The 14472-nt window shown below is 34.7% G+C and overlaps 1 protein-coding gene and 1 long non-coding RNA gene across 8 annotated transcripts in view; one reads left to right on the top strand and one right to left on the bottom strand.

The window, feature by feature from the left end:
• The window catches only part of LOC140324010 (uncharacterized), a 50386-nt gene extending 47447 nt beyond the window's left edge, over positions 1-2939 (top strand). Inside the window, exons 3-4 of the long non-coding RNA XR_011919471.1 lie at positions 2585-2791; positions 2900-2939. This is a non-coding gene — a long non-coding RNA (uncharacterized lncRNA). The remainder of the gene's footprint in view (positions 1-2584; positions 2792-2899) is intronic.
• The window catches only part of FOXP2 (forkhead box P2), a 145926-nt gene that overhangs the window by 115144 nt on the left and 16310 nt on the right, over positions 1-14472 (bottom strand). The gene's annotated exons all lie outside the window — the stretch shown is intronic.

The following is a 14472-nucleotide window of genomic DNA, read 5'->3' as shown; positions in this document are numbered from 1 at the left end:
CCTTTCCCCACTCTTTTCAGAAGAAAATATTTACCCCTGTATTGGATCTATGTCATAAAGTTGTCTTCAGCAAATTAATTTAACAAGGGCTTATATTACCAACCTCCTTCTAAATATGTTTTTTGCCTTATTAAAATATTTTCTAAGTGACTGAGCAGGAATCCAGATTGAAAAGACTGAGAAGTCCTAATTTGTACACTTGTTCCAGCTTCATGCGACTTATAGCAATAAAGTCACTGGGTGCTAATAACAACTAGGAAACTAATATTGTCTAAAAGGGTGAGCAAAAGCCATCTCTGTATCTTCTCAGTGCAGAAATCTTTTAAAAAGGAACTAAATCGGTTGGTAAACAGTTTACTAAAACTGGTACATTCAAGGGATGATTCCCAGTGTGCTTATGTCAGTACTCTATCCAATCTTTCAAGCACCCTGTTATAGCTGGTCACACAAGCAGCACTGTGGCAACTGCAGAGCTTTATCATGGCTTTTGTTTCTTCTTAGTTTTGGACAGAATGTAGAAAGGTTAGAAATCCTGTTATGTTTTACTGCAATCCAGGGCTTCATTGGAGTGATTTTACTTTGCTTTTTGTTCTAAAGACAATCATATATTAGACAGAAAGTGAATGAAAATCTGCACCTGGGACACAGATGATGATAAACAGCTGACAGGGGTTTCTAAAACCATCTATTTAGGATAAGAAAAGCATTTTTTACTTCCTTGTGAACTCTGGTTGAAAGAAGAAAGTGAAGGAATCTCTTTAATAGTCTCTGATGGAAGTAAAACCTGACCGGAGTTCTAGGTTCTAATCCTTTCCTACTCTATTCAAAACAAAAAAACAAAAAATATAATTGGGGTTAAGATACATTTTACATCTTAAACATACAATGGTTGCCCTTTTTAGAGAATGCGTAAATAGAACGTTTTGTGATACATCTAAAATTACACTGGTGAAAAAAACACATATAATTGTAAAATTAAACTAATGATGCCATACATGAACATCAATTTAAATTTGCATTAAAGCATAAAACATCTATCAATTTATGTAGCACAGTGGATAGACTTTTTCATGTACAAAAAGTTAAGACTACAAGGAATAGATAGGGACTGCAGCTTATAAAACATCTAGCCCAGGCTAATATGCATTAACAATAGTAGAGGATAGGCTGAGCTGAGATCTCCATACCAGTATACATACAAGTCAGTCCAGTTTTGTTTCTTGATACTTGTCCAAACTAAATTTAGTAAGCCCTGATCCTACACCTGATGGTGCACAGATTTTGAGAACTTGTGCTAAGGGGTTAATGTTAGTGGTTTAATGTATCCTAGCTTAGGTGTGTGTGTGAAACATACAAATACATTAATTAGTATGCTTAAATATATTAAAAATAAATATCAACTTTTTAGGGTGTGGGCGTTTTTTAGCTTATAATAACTATAAATATAGTGGAAGCCATAACTGTGTCCCGTGTTCCTTGTTGATCCACGTATCCCGCTGAAATAGGACCAGATTGTGGTTTCAAACCAGAGACCATATGAGCTAGACTACAAATGCTATGTATGAGATTCATAAAAAAAATATTTTATGCTTGCAAGGGTGTTATTTTATTTTTTATCACTGTGATTTGGCAACACTGTGACAATTTTAATGATAGGTAGGCTTTAAAATAAAATATTGTGTGAAATACAGTATTAATTTCTGCGAACAGTATTGTTTATTTATTTTCTTTTCCTAAGGTTTTACATAAATGTTAGCATAATACAGACATCAGATGTGCTTGGCTGGTGTACCATGTCAGCCAATTCACGTTTAGCTCTATTCAGTTTTCTGTTCATGGATGACGGCAACTCACTGTTTTATAATTTAGGAGAACAAGAATTAAAGATAAATTCCTGTTGTGAAGCAAACAATATACTACACACTTACAAATCAATCTGCTGTGAGCCTATAAATAGAACCCTATGACTACTTGTTTGCAGAGACTGTCATGTAAATGCATTAAAACAATTCAGTATTTATCAGCATCAACAGCAGAAATTTATTTAATTATAAACAATTTTTAGTTGTTCAGTAACTATAATATATTCAATAGACAGCTGTTTTAAATCAACACAATTTCATGTTTCTAAAGTAGAACTACGATCTCCCAATAAAAATATGTGATGCTAAACTCAAATATAAAAGTACTAACAATTTCTCTACAAAGTTCCACAGATACCTGTTAAGGGCATCAGTATAACCCACTTAATGTAACCTCCTGTCATGGTTTAGCAACAATGCTGCATTGTTCCTGAATTCAAAGAAGTGTTGCCACTCTCATGTAGGATGTGTCTGCTTGCACTCCATAGAATCAAAATTTTGCAGGGAAACACAACTTTGTCAATCAGCCAGATCTAGTTCTTTTCTTGATTGCAAAGCATATATGAAGGAAGAATTGGCTCAGAAGAGGCAAGATAGTTTCTGTTTAAATTAAAAGGCTTTTGTTTTACATAGTTACTGGGTTTGCTACTTGTTTAGACTGTCATACAAGCCCCTTTAATTGTACTCATAATACTAAAATAATCTTTTTTTACTCTTTACAGGAAGCTTAAAATGACTGGCAGCCATGATTGAATGGATCCTCAAACAGTTTGTCCGATGTTTTCTGACCTCGGACTTTCATATTCACTGACTTGGAACCAGAATGAAAATAGTAAAGTCAGAGTTGAGTAAGAACTCCAGACTCCTCATACTTGTTCAGGCTCCATGACTAAGGAGTATTGAAGTGTTTCAATCAGCATTACAGCAAGGTAAATAGAAATTAAAAAGGAGAGTTTAGCAATGGTATACAGCACTATTTACACATTCTTTTGATGCAGATTTCTATTCATAAATATCTGGTGATCCTTCTCCTATAGGATTACCAACACAGAGTGTTGACACCCAGCTCACAACTGCTCCACCAAAAATAAAGGTCAAAGAAGTCCCTGTGGTAAATGCACAGTTGCAAATGTAAATATTCTGTCTCCTAGGAGAAGGTATGTGAAAAAACAAAAGTGCCAAGCTTTTACAGGGGGAATGAGACTTTGCGGTTAGGTTACTTTAAAAATCCACCCCCATCCACATTTACACTATCTGGGATAATATTTAACTTTATCTCTAATCCAGCAATCTCTCTCTTCACCTAAAGGCCCACTGCATGAATGTGGAGTATGAAGAATATGAAGAGTATGAGAAGTATGAACCTTCTCGGAACAAAGATTTCTGAATCAGTTAAGTATTATCCCAAGTGGACCTTACACACTTGGCAGGTTGGACCATATTTCTCCAAATTTCATTTTGCGGTATTGTGAGGAATCCTCTGACTGTAGCCATTCTGTGTAAATTCCTTCTTTAAAACTACACTCTTCTGCATGCAGTGGACCAGGAATATGAATAATTTCAGTGATCATATCAATGCATAATTAGAATTGGGTTGATCTCAGGGTGTGCATATTAAATAATATTCCACCTCCTGGTTTCTGAAGTGGCACTGAAGGGTGTGAAACCCACTGGCTTGTATTTCAGACAGTGAAACAGAAGTCTCAGAGCACAAACCACTGCATGGTGCCTGATGCACACACAATAAGACAAGAGAACTGTTTCAGTAGAAATTGTGTTTATGTCTGGTAAAGTGTACATTTACAATAATATTGAGTTACTATCTGAACTCATAACTCATAACTCTGCTCAATGCATATGATATAATGCATATAATGATATTGCTGTGTGCATACATCCCACATTATCAGTTACAAATCTGCTTGCATAAAACTCAAGAAGACATAGCATATACAGCAATAAACACATTTGTGCACAGTTCTAAACACTTACTGTAATGAAAAATGTATACATTTTAAAACCCAGGGTTATTGTACAGAGTGTGTATATATATATATATATATATATATATATATATATATTAATTACAGTAAAGTATAATAGTATTTAGATAATAAAGTAAAACAATATATGAACATGGCTGATGAGAAGCGATAATCATTGCATGTCTGTTAATCAAAGCTGTACAATACTATATTGTGTAAAATATTACCATGCAGGAAATCATAAACAGTAAAAGGTAAATCTTTTAGGTAGACTATTAGCCATAAATGAATAGTCTGCAATATGTAGACTATTAGCCATAAATGAATAGTCTGCAATATGTTGTGCGCTATTTGGCAAGGCTGAAACCTTTGAAGACATTCAAACCAGTGATCTTTTTAAACTGAGCAGAAGTATAATTGCAGGTCATTTATTGTAGCAAAATGATACATGAAGACCTTTCATCTAGTGTCAAACATTTGGGTATTAAAATGTATATAGTTCTTAAATTGGGATCTAATTTGTTACAGTCAATTTGAAGAGGTACAAAATATAGCACCTTACTTGTCCTCTATTTTTCTCTAGCTATCAAACTGCACAGAGAAAACTTCAACTGCAACTCATAATAATTGCCCTTTAATGAATTATTCCTTTGAGCACCTGCAGTCCTAAATGAGCTTGTACATTAAAGAAGCAGGAATCATGCAGCTAAATAGAGTGAGCAAAATAAAGCAAATTCAAACATTGAAACTAGGAGAATTTTCCCGGACTCCATAAGTATGTGCTCTGTTACTTCTCAAATGACAACAGCATTAGCGTCCGACAAGCCTCACTGAACCTCTTTCAATATTCTTTTCTCCTTGATAGCAACACAGGCATTTCCCCTACAACAAATGAACAGACTGTTCTCGGATTCCACACGAAACATACCAAGTGTATTGACTGCTGTTAGGAGATGAAAGCACAAAGTGTCATGTATGTTATTAACCAACAAAATGAACTGATGGTTGCTTAAGCTGTCTGGGTCAGGCAGGTATCTTTTATCTGTTTACATCTGTCTACTTTTTATCTAGAATCACTCATAAAATCAATGTGCTGTAATTATAGATTCATGATTACTTGTGAAAAGATGCACTATGGCCTTCCTTTACCAGACTGGCCAAAACTGCAGTATGCCGCTGGCAGGGATCTGGGAAAAAAAAAGTCACAAAGCCAAGGGAACCAATGAGGCATGTAAGATACTGGTGTGAGTAAGAACCAGCAGAGCTGATCAGGAAACAACTAAAACTGAGTTTTATAGATTGTTAGACAGATAAAACAATGCAGTATTCTCTCCATAAAAAGAATACACAGTAAATATTTTGATAGTCCATTCCAACCTAATTAATTAGGTAATTATTTAATTATTTAAAAAATATTTCATATTAGAATTAAGTGCTAAAACCATCTTAGCTGCATCTTAGCTCAATCCGAAAATCATATCACATGAATTAGGAATTTCAAAATAGGGATATGGATGGACTGCAAGCAAAAGAAACGATGGTGATTAAACCCTTTGTCTTTGAAGGGTTACGCTTTAAAATTTTCCATAATTAAACTCAAAGAAATGCATTTTTACTAGAAAAATCTTGGCTTGCTTTCTATGTCTATTTTTTAAAAACTTGGAATAAAACAATTACCCCACAGCACAGCCTACGGCACTGTAAATTGGATTGTAAACTATATATAATAGGAACATTTCATGTCTGAGCATTTGATGCAGAGAAGTTAGTTATAATATGGAAAGAGACAAAAATTGCATTCAATAGGAAAATGTAAATCTTGACAGTATTGCAAACAAAAAATTGGATCATGTATAAACAGTATTAGTTCATTCGTGGAAAAGCTAAACACAAAAAAAATAAATAATAGCTACTTCAAAACTTAAGACTTGGTTCACAACAGGCCTAAAGCAAATATCTCTATCTCACTACAAAACAAAGAGCATGTTAAAATAGTTTTCTGAATCGTCCTCTGTGCTGTTGTCCCTATAGTCCTACAAACCCTAAAAACTGCCAAAGGCTCACTGCAGTCAACAGATACACAAATACTCCCAGCATATGAATTGCAATGCAATCCAGATTGATTCTGGATAAGAGGTACTTTGATTCTAAATCCATTTTATTTCCACTTCTCAGCTAATCCAATAAAACAATTGTAGAATTGAAAGCCAGGGGGGAAATGTATCACTGATCACTTTCAGGAACACTAGATAATACAGTTAAAACTCAGATGCTTGTTATGTTCTGCTATTGATAAAATTAAGTAATGTTTGTTTTATTGTGAGATGCACGGCGAATATTTAGCTAGGCAAGTTTTTTATTTGTTGAAAAGGCACTATGGTAAAGTGAAGAATTTGTGATATATATATATTAAGGTAATGAACCTTATTAAAACCTAGCTAGGGAAAAAAGAGAAGGGCTAGGAGAAAAAAAGAGCACACTACCCATTGTTTTTCATGATGTACATGGCACATCAAAAACATTTCCAGCAGAAGCACTTTTTTTTTTTCCGCGCATATATATATATATATATTTTTATATGTCAGGCTATGTCAGTGGTACACACACAAATTTTCCCAATATTGAATTGTGATACATATACAAATTTTAACTACTATTAACATTTAAATTCAGAACATATTGATTTCATTAGCACTGTTTGCAACCATAGATAAACTCTGGTATACAATTATATATATTTATATATATACCGGTATATATATATATATATATATATATATATGTATACACCGTTCCAGAAGCACAGAAGTACAGAAGATAATGAAGTCCAGCTTGTCACCACCACACCACTCTCCAGTCCCAGCTGGCTCTGCTTCTACTGCACAAGTGCACTCAGTCTTACTTAGTCCTAGACTGGTCTGTGCAAGTGGTGGCAGAAGTCATTCAGAAGAATACAATCCAGTCTTAGAAATAAATGATGATAGAAATGCTAGAAAACTAAGTCAATGCTTCTGTAAGGTATTGTATATATTATGTATATTTGACTTTATTAGGAAAGAAAATACTGAAATCATTGATATATAAAAAGCACAAACTACTTGGTATTGTTTACTGTATTGTGTCTGCTATTTTTTAAGCACCTTTGGTGTATACTCCCTTGACAGTAATATAAAAAGCAGATAATGCAATTCTTTAAATATTTACATGGTGTGGTAATAAACTTGTGATAAGTCATTGTGACAGTAGGATTTCTTCTAACATATTTTGGAAGGTAGGGCATTAGGCAAACACATTCTAAATACTTCCTAACATCTAACTTTTTTAATGTAAAATGTTATGAACTAACTTTGGAGGGAAACAATTAGAACATATGCTGATAAGCCATCACATAATGATCTGCCAAATAGTGTAAGTCCCCCTTGTGCTTCCAAAACAGCTCTGACCCTTCAAAGAATGCTCTTCACAAGATCTGTTAAGTAGAGGTGTGTGGGTACAGAATCCTAACCCTATTTCTGGGGATGGGATGGGATTTTTCAAAAGAAATAGAGAAGGGTGTGGATGGGTTAAGATTTTCTCTTCAAGCACACCTGTACTGTGAAGATGTTATATGACATCTGCTATCTTAGACAAAGACATTAGTAGCAGATCCTTTTAAAGTGTAAAAAAAAAATACCATTGATTAATTGATGTATACTGCAGGGATTTAAACAAACATTACTGTAAACTCCAAACTTTTTGTTCCGAAGATATAGCACTCGGTTTCATCAGTGGTCTGATGGGCTAAGTTGCATGGTCTGCGGTGCATAAATTGCAAATCACACACACACACACACACACACACCAATGAGCTTTCAATTTAGGTTAGATATTTTAAAATGAATCCAGAAAGGTTTGCTCAAACTGCTTATGTGGAGTTCACCACATTTCCTGCGTGGCACTCAAGTATTTTCTCTATATATTCAAAACTTCCTGCAGAGTCCTTCTTTAGTGTCACAGCTGGTAAAACGTTTTCAGTGGTATTAGTCATCATGAGGTCATTAACAGGGAAAACAAGTGATTCCTATTAAACTAATCATGCTTTGTGCACTATTTGAATTATTCCCTACATAGGTAACATAAATATAATTTACTATTTTTTAGGTTTGATCTGAATATGTTGGCTAGGAGTAGGACTGAATAAATAAACAATAAATGATCTTTCAGGCCTAAATTTACAACAGCAAGTCTTGGCAAAAAAATTGAAAATCCCAAGGTAATTTTTTTCATCCAAACATTTTATTGCACAACTTGATTTTAAATCTATGCTAGTTATATAATCCAATGTTTTCCTTAATACAATGCCAAGTTTATTATTCTTTAATGCTGTATTACGCTTGAATGTCTGCCTACGTCAATCAATTCTGTTTCAATAAGAGGTTTGGTTCTATTTTACTGTAGGATACATAAATACAGCAAGAATTATTTTGATTTAAAATACTATTGAAGGTTTGTAGAACTGGAAATATATTTCCATTGTTGTCTCACGTATTTGGTATGTAAACCATTTTATGGACAACAAAAGCATTACTGACTGAATTTGAAAGTTTTTTTTTATTTTTTATTTTCTAAAAAAACAGACAAGAAATGTTACACTTCTTCAACCTTTAGTATTCCACAAGAAAAAAAAAATGAAATGGCAATGTTCGCTCGAGTAAAGGCCCAGTAATGACAAAACAAATAATAATACAACTACCGTGCAACAGTATCTTCATAAATATGAATACTATGGCTTTAGACAACTCTAAACTATGGATAAGCAAATGTGAGAGCCTTTTACCAGTTAATGAAGAGCATGGAAATAATTGCTACAGACATAGCTGGGAGATTCTAGTTTTTCTGTGTACATTATGCAGTCACTGATAAACGACAGTATGCATTCATTTTAACAGAGAAAAACATATGTATAGGAAATAGTGAGACGCTTAACAATTTATCTTCATGAGCTCTCACCAATCTCTATTTAATCAGTTGTACTTAATGGCAAAGACATTAACGGTTTACAAGAGGTCAGTACTGATAAATGATAATTGCTTTAAATCATGAGCTAGAGTACTTCTAGATATAGATAGATATAGATAAATAAAATATGTTGTTCTATTGACAGATATGTTGCAAATATATGTGTGTGTGTGTGTGTGTGTGTGTGTGTGTGTGTGTTTGTGTGTGTGTGTGTGTGTTTGTGTGGGGATTTCCTGCAGTTCTATATTAGGAGAAAAGTGAGACATAGTGAACAAGGTCAATAATGCCTTTACAAAATTTTGAAAGGTGCTATTAATCTGAACCTAACATAGCAATTGAACTCCATCTTCCAATTTATTTCTATGGATGGCACTATACTCAATTTGAAGTAAGAGTCAATAGTAATAAATAATATTTTGTGTATATAAAAATACCATTTATAAAATTTGTGTATCACCCATCAGGCCCACATAGCAGACATTTTCAGGAGAGGGTTATCGAAGTATTTATCAATGATGAATGAATCTATTAAAAGGGAGGGATGTCCATAAAAGTGAACTTCAAAGTAAGCTGTAGCTAGGCCACAATGGTCACTAAGCATATTCTGAATTGACTGAGAGTCATATTAGTAAAGAATAGTCCAAACATGATTTTTAATAAATAGTCAAGACCTTTCGTACAAGATTTTTGTCACTATATACAAGCTACATTTTGTTTGTTATTAATATAAGTAACCCAATACAGTTTAAAAATTGCAAATTAAATAAAAGCTTTCAAATTATGTATTAAAAAGTGCTGGACCTTACCTGCAGCTTTATAGAATCTTTGTGCCAACGGGCTTTTTAAAGACCAGGTTGAGCCTGGTCAGACACCAATCACTGTCACATATGGACAAGATGTATACCCTTTCCATACCCTGTACCTAGGAACACCTCAAAGCATTTTAGCAAGGCATTTAAAAAAACTCCCTTAAAGCTACAAAATGCATACTAATGTATTGCTTCTAAAATAAAGATTAAACTTTGGTTTAGTGTGGAAGTAAAAACTGCAAAACTTTTTTAATGACTTCAAGTGGCTACTTGATAAAACTGACAGAATTTTGAAATCAGTTGATCTCCTGAGTCAAACAACCATAATAGTTTTTCATCTATACCCACCCTGTTAAACAAAGATTGGGATTGAGAGACCACATTAGCCCTACATTGCCTATGTTGGCCAATTCCACTACACTACAAAAATAGTGTGTGTGTGTGTATATATATATATATATATATATACACATATTTATTAATAGTTCTTTTTTTGTCTACATATGTATGACAGTGGAAAACTCACAGGTTTTATGAACAGTATTTTTTTTAATCAAGGGTCATTTATTTGATACACTGGGGTAGGGCTGTATGGTAAACAGTGAGCATTTTTCCTGATTCCCAGTTGATCGGCCAACCCAATCTCTACTCTGGTTCTTGAAAAATACATTTGACAGCAGTTGGCAGTGAATAGTGCTGGGCCGCTCTGCACTGCTTCCACCATTCATTCTCTGTTGGGCTGCTGCGAGTGAGACACTACATGTAATGTCTCACTGAGTAACCATTCCGCAACCTCACCACCAGCCTGGACATAGCCTTCCTGGATTGGCTGCCTATGCCTTGAAAACTGGAAAAAACTATGAAAATTGGAATATTGTGCTAAACAATTTTCCAAAACACAACAAATCTCAATGAGTATGCAATAAATAACATAGATTATACTTCTTGGCAGTATTAACTTACTTATTCTTCACCAAGGAATCTATACAATAGTCCATGTGATGCAGAACAGATGGGACACTCCTCAATGAATCCCTAGGCCATTAATCTAAATTTTCCTCTTTCTCTCGTCTGCTGTGCTCACTGCAGGACAGTAGTCAATCGGCTTTATAGGGAGGCCTCCAGGGTAAGTCTTTATAAGACTGCCGAAGCAGAACAACTATACATTTCTCTGGTGATACCTATATGCACGGTTAGTCAACTTAGGAATTTTGCAGCCTGAGGTAACAAAAACTATAGAAAGGCTGTAAACTGCAAATTATTAGGTTGGCTGTATAAAATTGTAAAAGTTCTACAATTTGAACCACAGTATATAATTTGAATAAACAACAACAGATTATTTAAAGAGGAACATTACTGTAATTTTTCAGCACATAATTTTAATACATGATAATAATCACTCTTCCTCGTCATTAATTCAAGCTTTTGCCAAATTTATTACTCTAAGCTAATGAGTTCCTTGAACAGCAAGCTCTGAATCCCAAGTACCAGTGTTGCACATGCAGTGGACAGATTATTAATATTATGTTCAGCCAGTGCTTGACATTTTCACCACAGAACCAGATACTGGTTTGATTTAACAGACACTATTACCATTCAGGGCAAAGAGGCAGCGTCTCTGCAAAGGAGCATCCTGATCCATGGATACTCACTAAGGAAGCATTCTCTTTCCCCACCACGGCTAGCAATAAAATGTCCAGTGTTAACTGTTGTTGGATGCCATGGAGAGCTTTGATTTTACTTGAGAGGTATGTGACAACAAATTTGACATATATGTCTAACTTTTTTAAAGTATATATGGTATATACTAATTACACAATACAGTACAATCAAGGACAGTTTCAGGTAGGGCAAATTTCCCAGGGTCCCAATTAAAAGGGGGAAAGGAATGGGTGCAGAGAGTTGTATTGCTATACATTTGGGTCCTTAACTTCATGTTTGCCTGGTGCCATTCTTTGGTATAATATATTAAATGTTTGCAGTCATTTATCTAATTTGAGAAATGTGTATGGCATAAGATGCTTAAAATATAAAATGCCTTCACCAGCAGAATGCTGTTCTATAAGGATATAGGTGTCCACAGACATCACATGGCAGTCTGCCATGACAATCCAATGTATAGTGCACCACAGCCTTAAAAAAAGTGAAGGAGCTGAATTCTATAATGTTATGTTCTGAGGGAATAAACTCTGTGTTTAATACTGCGTAGCCTTTATAACAGTTTACACTGCTTGTTAAATCTTATAACAAACCATAAAATGTATACAGCGGGTATGTCCAAATCCAGTCCTTGAAGGCCAGGATTCTCATATACAGGCAACAGTAAACTTAGTCAGAAAATGACTCTAGGCTTGTTTGAGTTCCCTGTGGACTGAAGTTAGGCAGCCCTGACACACAGGTACACAGCCAACAGATTTCTCTTTTTTTATCCATGCACAGCTGTATAGCACCAATGTTACCCCACCTTGGTGCTATAGAGCCGTGCATAGATAAAAAATGTTGGGCTGTACAAGCATTAAACAGAATGCAGAACTGTTTAATGTATATGTTGCAGTATATGTTTTGCTGGTATCATGAAATTACAAAAAACAAAATCAGTTTCTCCTGGAAATCACAATGTCAAGAAAGGTTCTAGAACCCCACACAATGCTTATTCCTTGCTACTATAGAAGGGTATTTGTTTGGGCTGCTGACAGATCAAATTTTCCTTGCTAATCTCTCAAGATGAGGATAGTGTTTCTGCACATTCAGCCAATGAAACAAGGCAACAAGTTTTTCCCTTGTTTCAAGTCATCCTCACAAACAATGATGTAAGTCCTGTCTACCAACTTCTATCTCACCTCTATGGGCCCCTTGATGTATCTGCGCACTTGCATGTCACACTAATTTCTTTTAAGACAAAAAAATAATTCAGAATAATATATGCAAAAAAGTATTAGAAACATGGTTACTAAAAGATAACTAAAAATATCCACAAAAGGGTTTAATAAATGGTACTAAACATAAAAAATGTACATTTTACTAGAACTGAATGACTTGCTAAAGATCCATCAAGATGTTAGTTTCAAGACTTCCAGAAAGGTTGTAGAAAAGAACACCTGAAACACCACCCCCTTCCCCCACAAAAAAATTTAGTTGTCTACTTTAATACAGTAGTGCATGAAATAAAAGAAACAAAATTATAAACATAAAAATATCTTATGAAAAATGCTGTGATTGATGGATGTCCATTTTAAAGTTTGTTTGTCCCTGTTGAAGAGCTGAAAGTGGTCTGGGCAGACTTGCTGTGTTTGTAACACCACCTAGGCTTTGAACAACGCAAAACTGCTCAGACATGAAATGGTCACAAGTATTACTTTCCAGTAGATTTCACTTTTCTTTTTAAGCTACAGCTTGACATTTTGCAAAATCTCTGGAGACCAAACAGTGAAATCGAGTTACTGCAGGAGTGAACTGTAAATTCCATGGAACCATGTAATATATCTTAACACAGATGGACACAGTACATTAAAATAACTGTGGATGATAATAGAACAATACCATCTGTTTTGTCTGGGGAAGACAAAGCATATCAGCTACACTGTCAGTCATATCATATATCTTTAGTGTCATCATGTGGTAGGCGACAACTCTATATGTCAGGCCAAGTGTGCTCTTCTTTGGGGACTAATGAAAACAATACTGAGTAAACTCTAGAATTTTTTTTTGCTTAAAATTAAAGGGCAGGCCAGTTTCCTTACTTAAAAAGGAAATAAATTCAAACTAGATGATGGGTATGAAGTATAGGGGATGCAGTAGATGCACCATGTGCATCTAATTCGAAAAAAAAAATCTTCTGTTAGAAGATATTCAGCAGCTATAATGACATGTACAATTACACCAAGCTGCATATAGGCTTCCGCAAAAGTAACACAGTTCATAACATATAAAAGTCATGAGGTTGTTTGAATAGGAGCGTGTAAAATTAATCCAGTCTCCTTGTGCCTATCTCTGCTGTGTAAAACCTCAATGATTATGGTTTCTAAATTATGCTCAAGGGCAAATTAAAATTTGCATGAGAGTTTTGCTTGATGAGCTGGATGTTGTAAAGACAACAGCATGCAGTGTAACTTTTAATTCTGAATATTTCCCTGAAGACTAGAGACTATCTGGATTATAGGAAAATGAACAACTTGGCAAGCTGCTTCCCATTGAACAATGTATCTTCCTAACTGACATTAATTAGAGCTCCCAGTGGCCTCCTAAACACCTGACAAATACAATAAATGTTGCATAGGCTACTTGATGTATCTGCTGGCAGGACTAGAGTAAAGCGAAAGCGGAGACTTTTTTTATCACTTTTAAAAAAAAACTTCACTTAACTAACATTGCACATTGGAAAAACAGCAGTTTTTAATATGCATTTGCTGAAATATTCAACCAGATAACTGAATCCAGGAAACGCAAATACCCTGGCAGGTGCAAAAATCAGTACCCAATAATGTGTGTAAAATAACAGCATCTATACCAACACCGAGTCCTCAGAGAGAACTAACAGGTCATGTTTTCTAGATCTCTTCAAAGAATCACATTTGACACGGTTAGTGTCTTCCTTGCATGCTGCATCTGATGAACTTCCTAGGAACAAGTGCCTCAAAGTTTAAAAAACATGACCTGTTAGTGGTCTTTGGGGTAGCCAAGGGGAACAAGAATCTATTTCATTTGGCATATTCTCTCATTATACTATACAAATACATCTGTGTGTGCACCACCCAGAATGATTTATTTATTACCTTTGATTTTATATCTTTGAAACAATTATTTGGTATTACATGCAAC

The sequence above is a fragment of the Pyxicephalus adspersus genome, chromosome 2 (assembly GCF_032062135.1).
Source record: "Pyxicephalus adspersus chromosome 2, UCB_Pads_2.0, whole genome shotgun sequence".
Taxonomy (NCBI): domain Eukaryota; kingdom Metazoa; phylum Chordata; class Amphibia; order Anura; family Pyxicephalidae; genus Pyxicephalus; species Pyxicephalus adspersus.
Note: the sequence above shows the minus strand (reverse complement) of the source record. Positions and strands in the feature narration are given on the sequence as shown.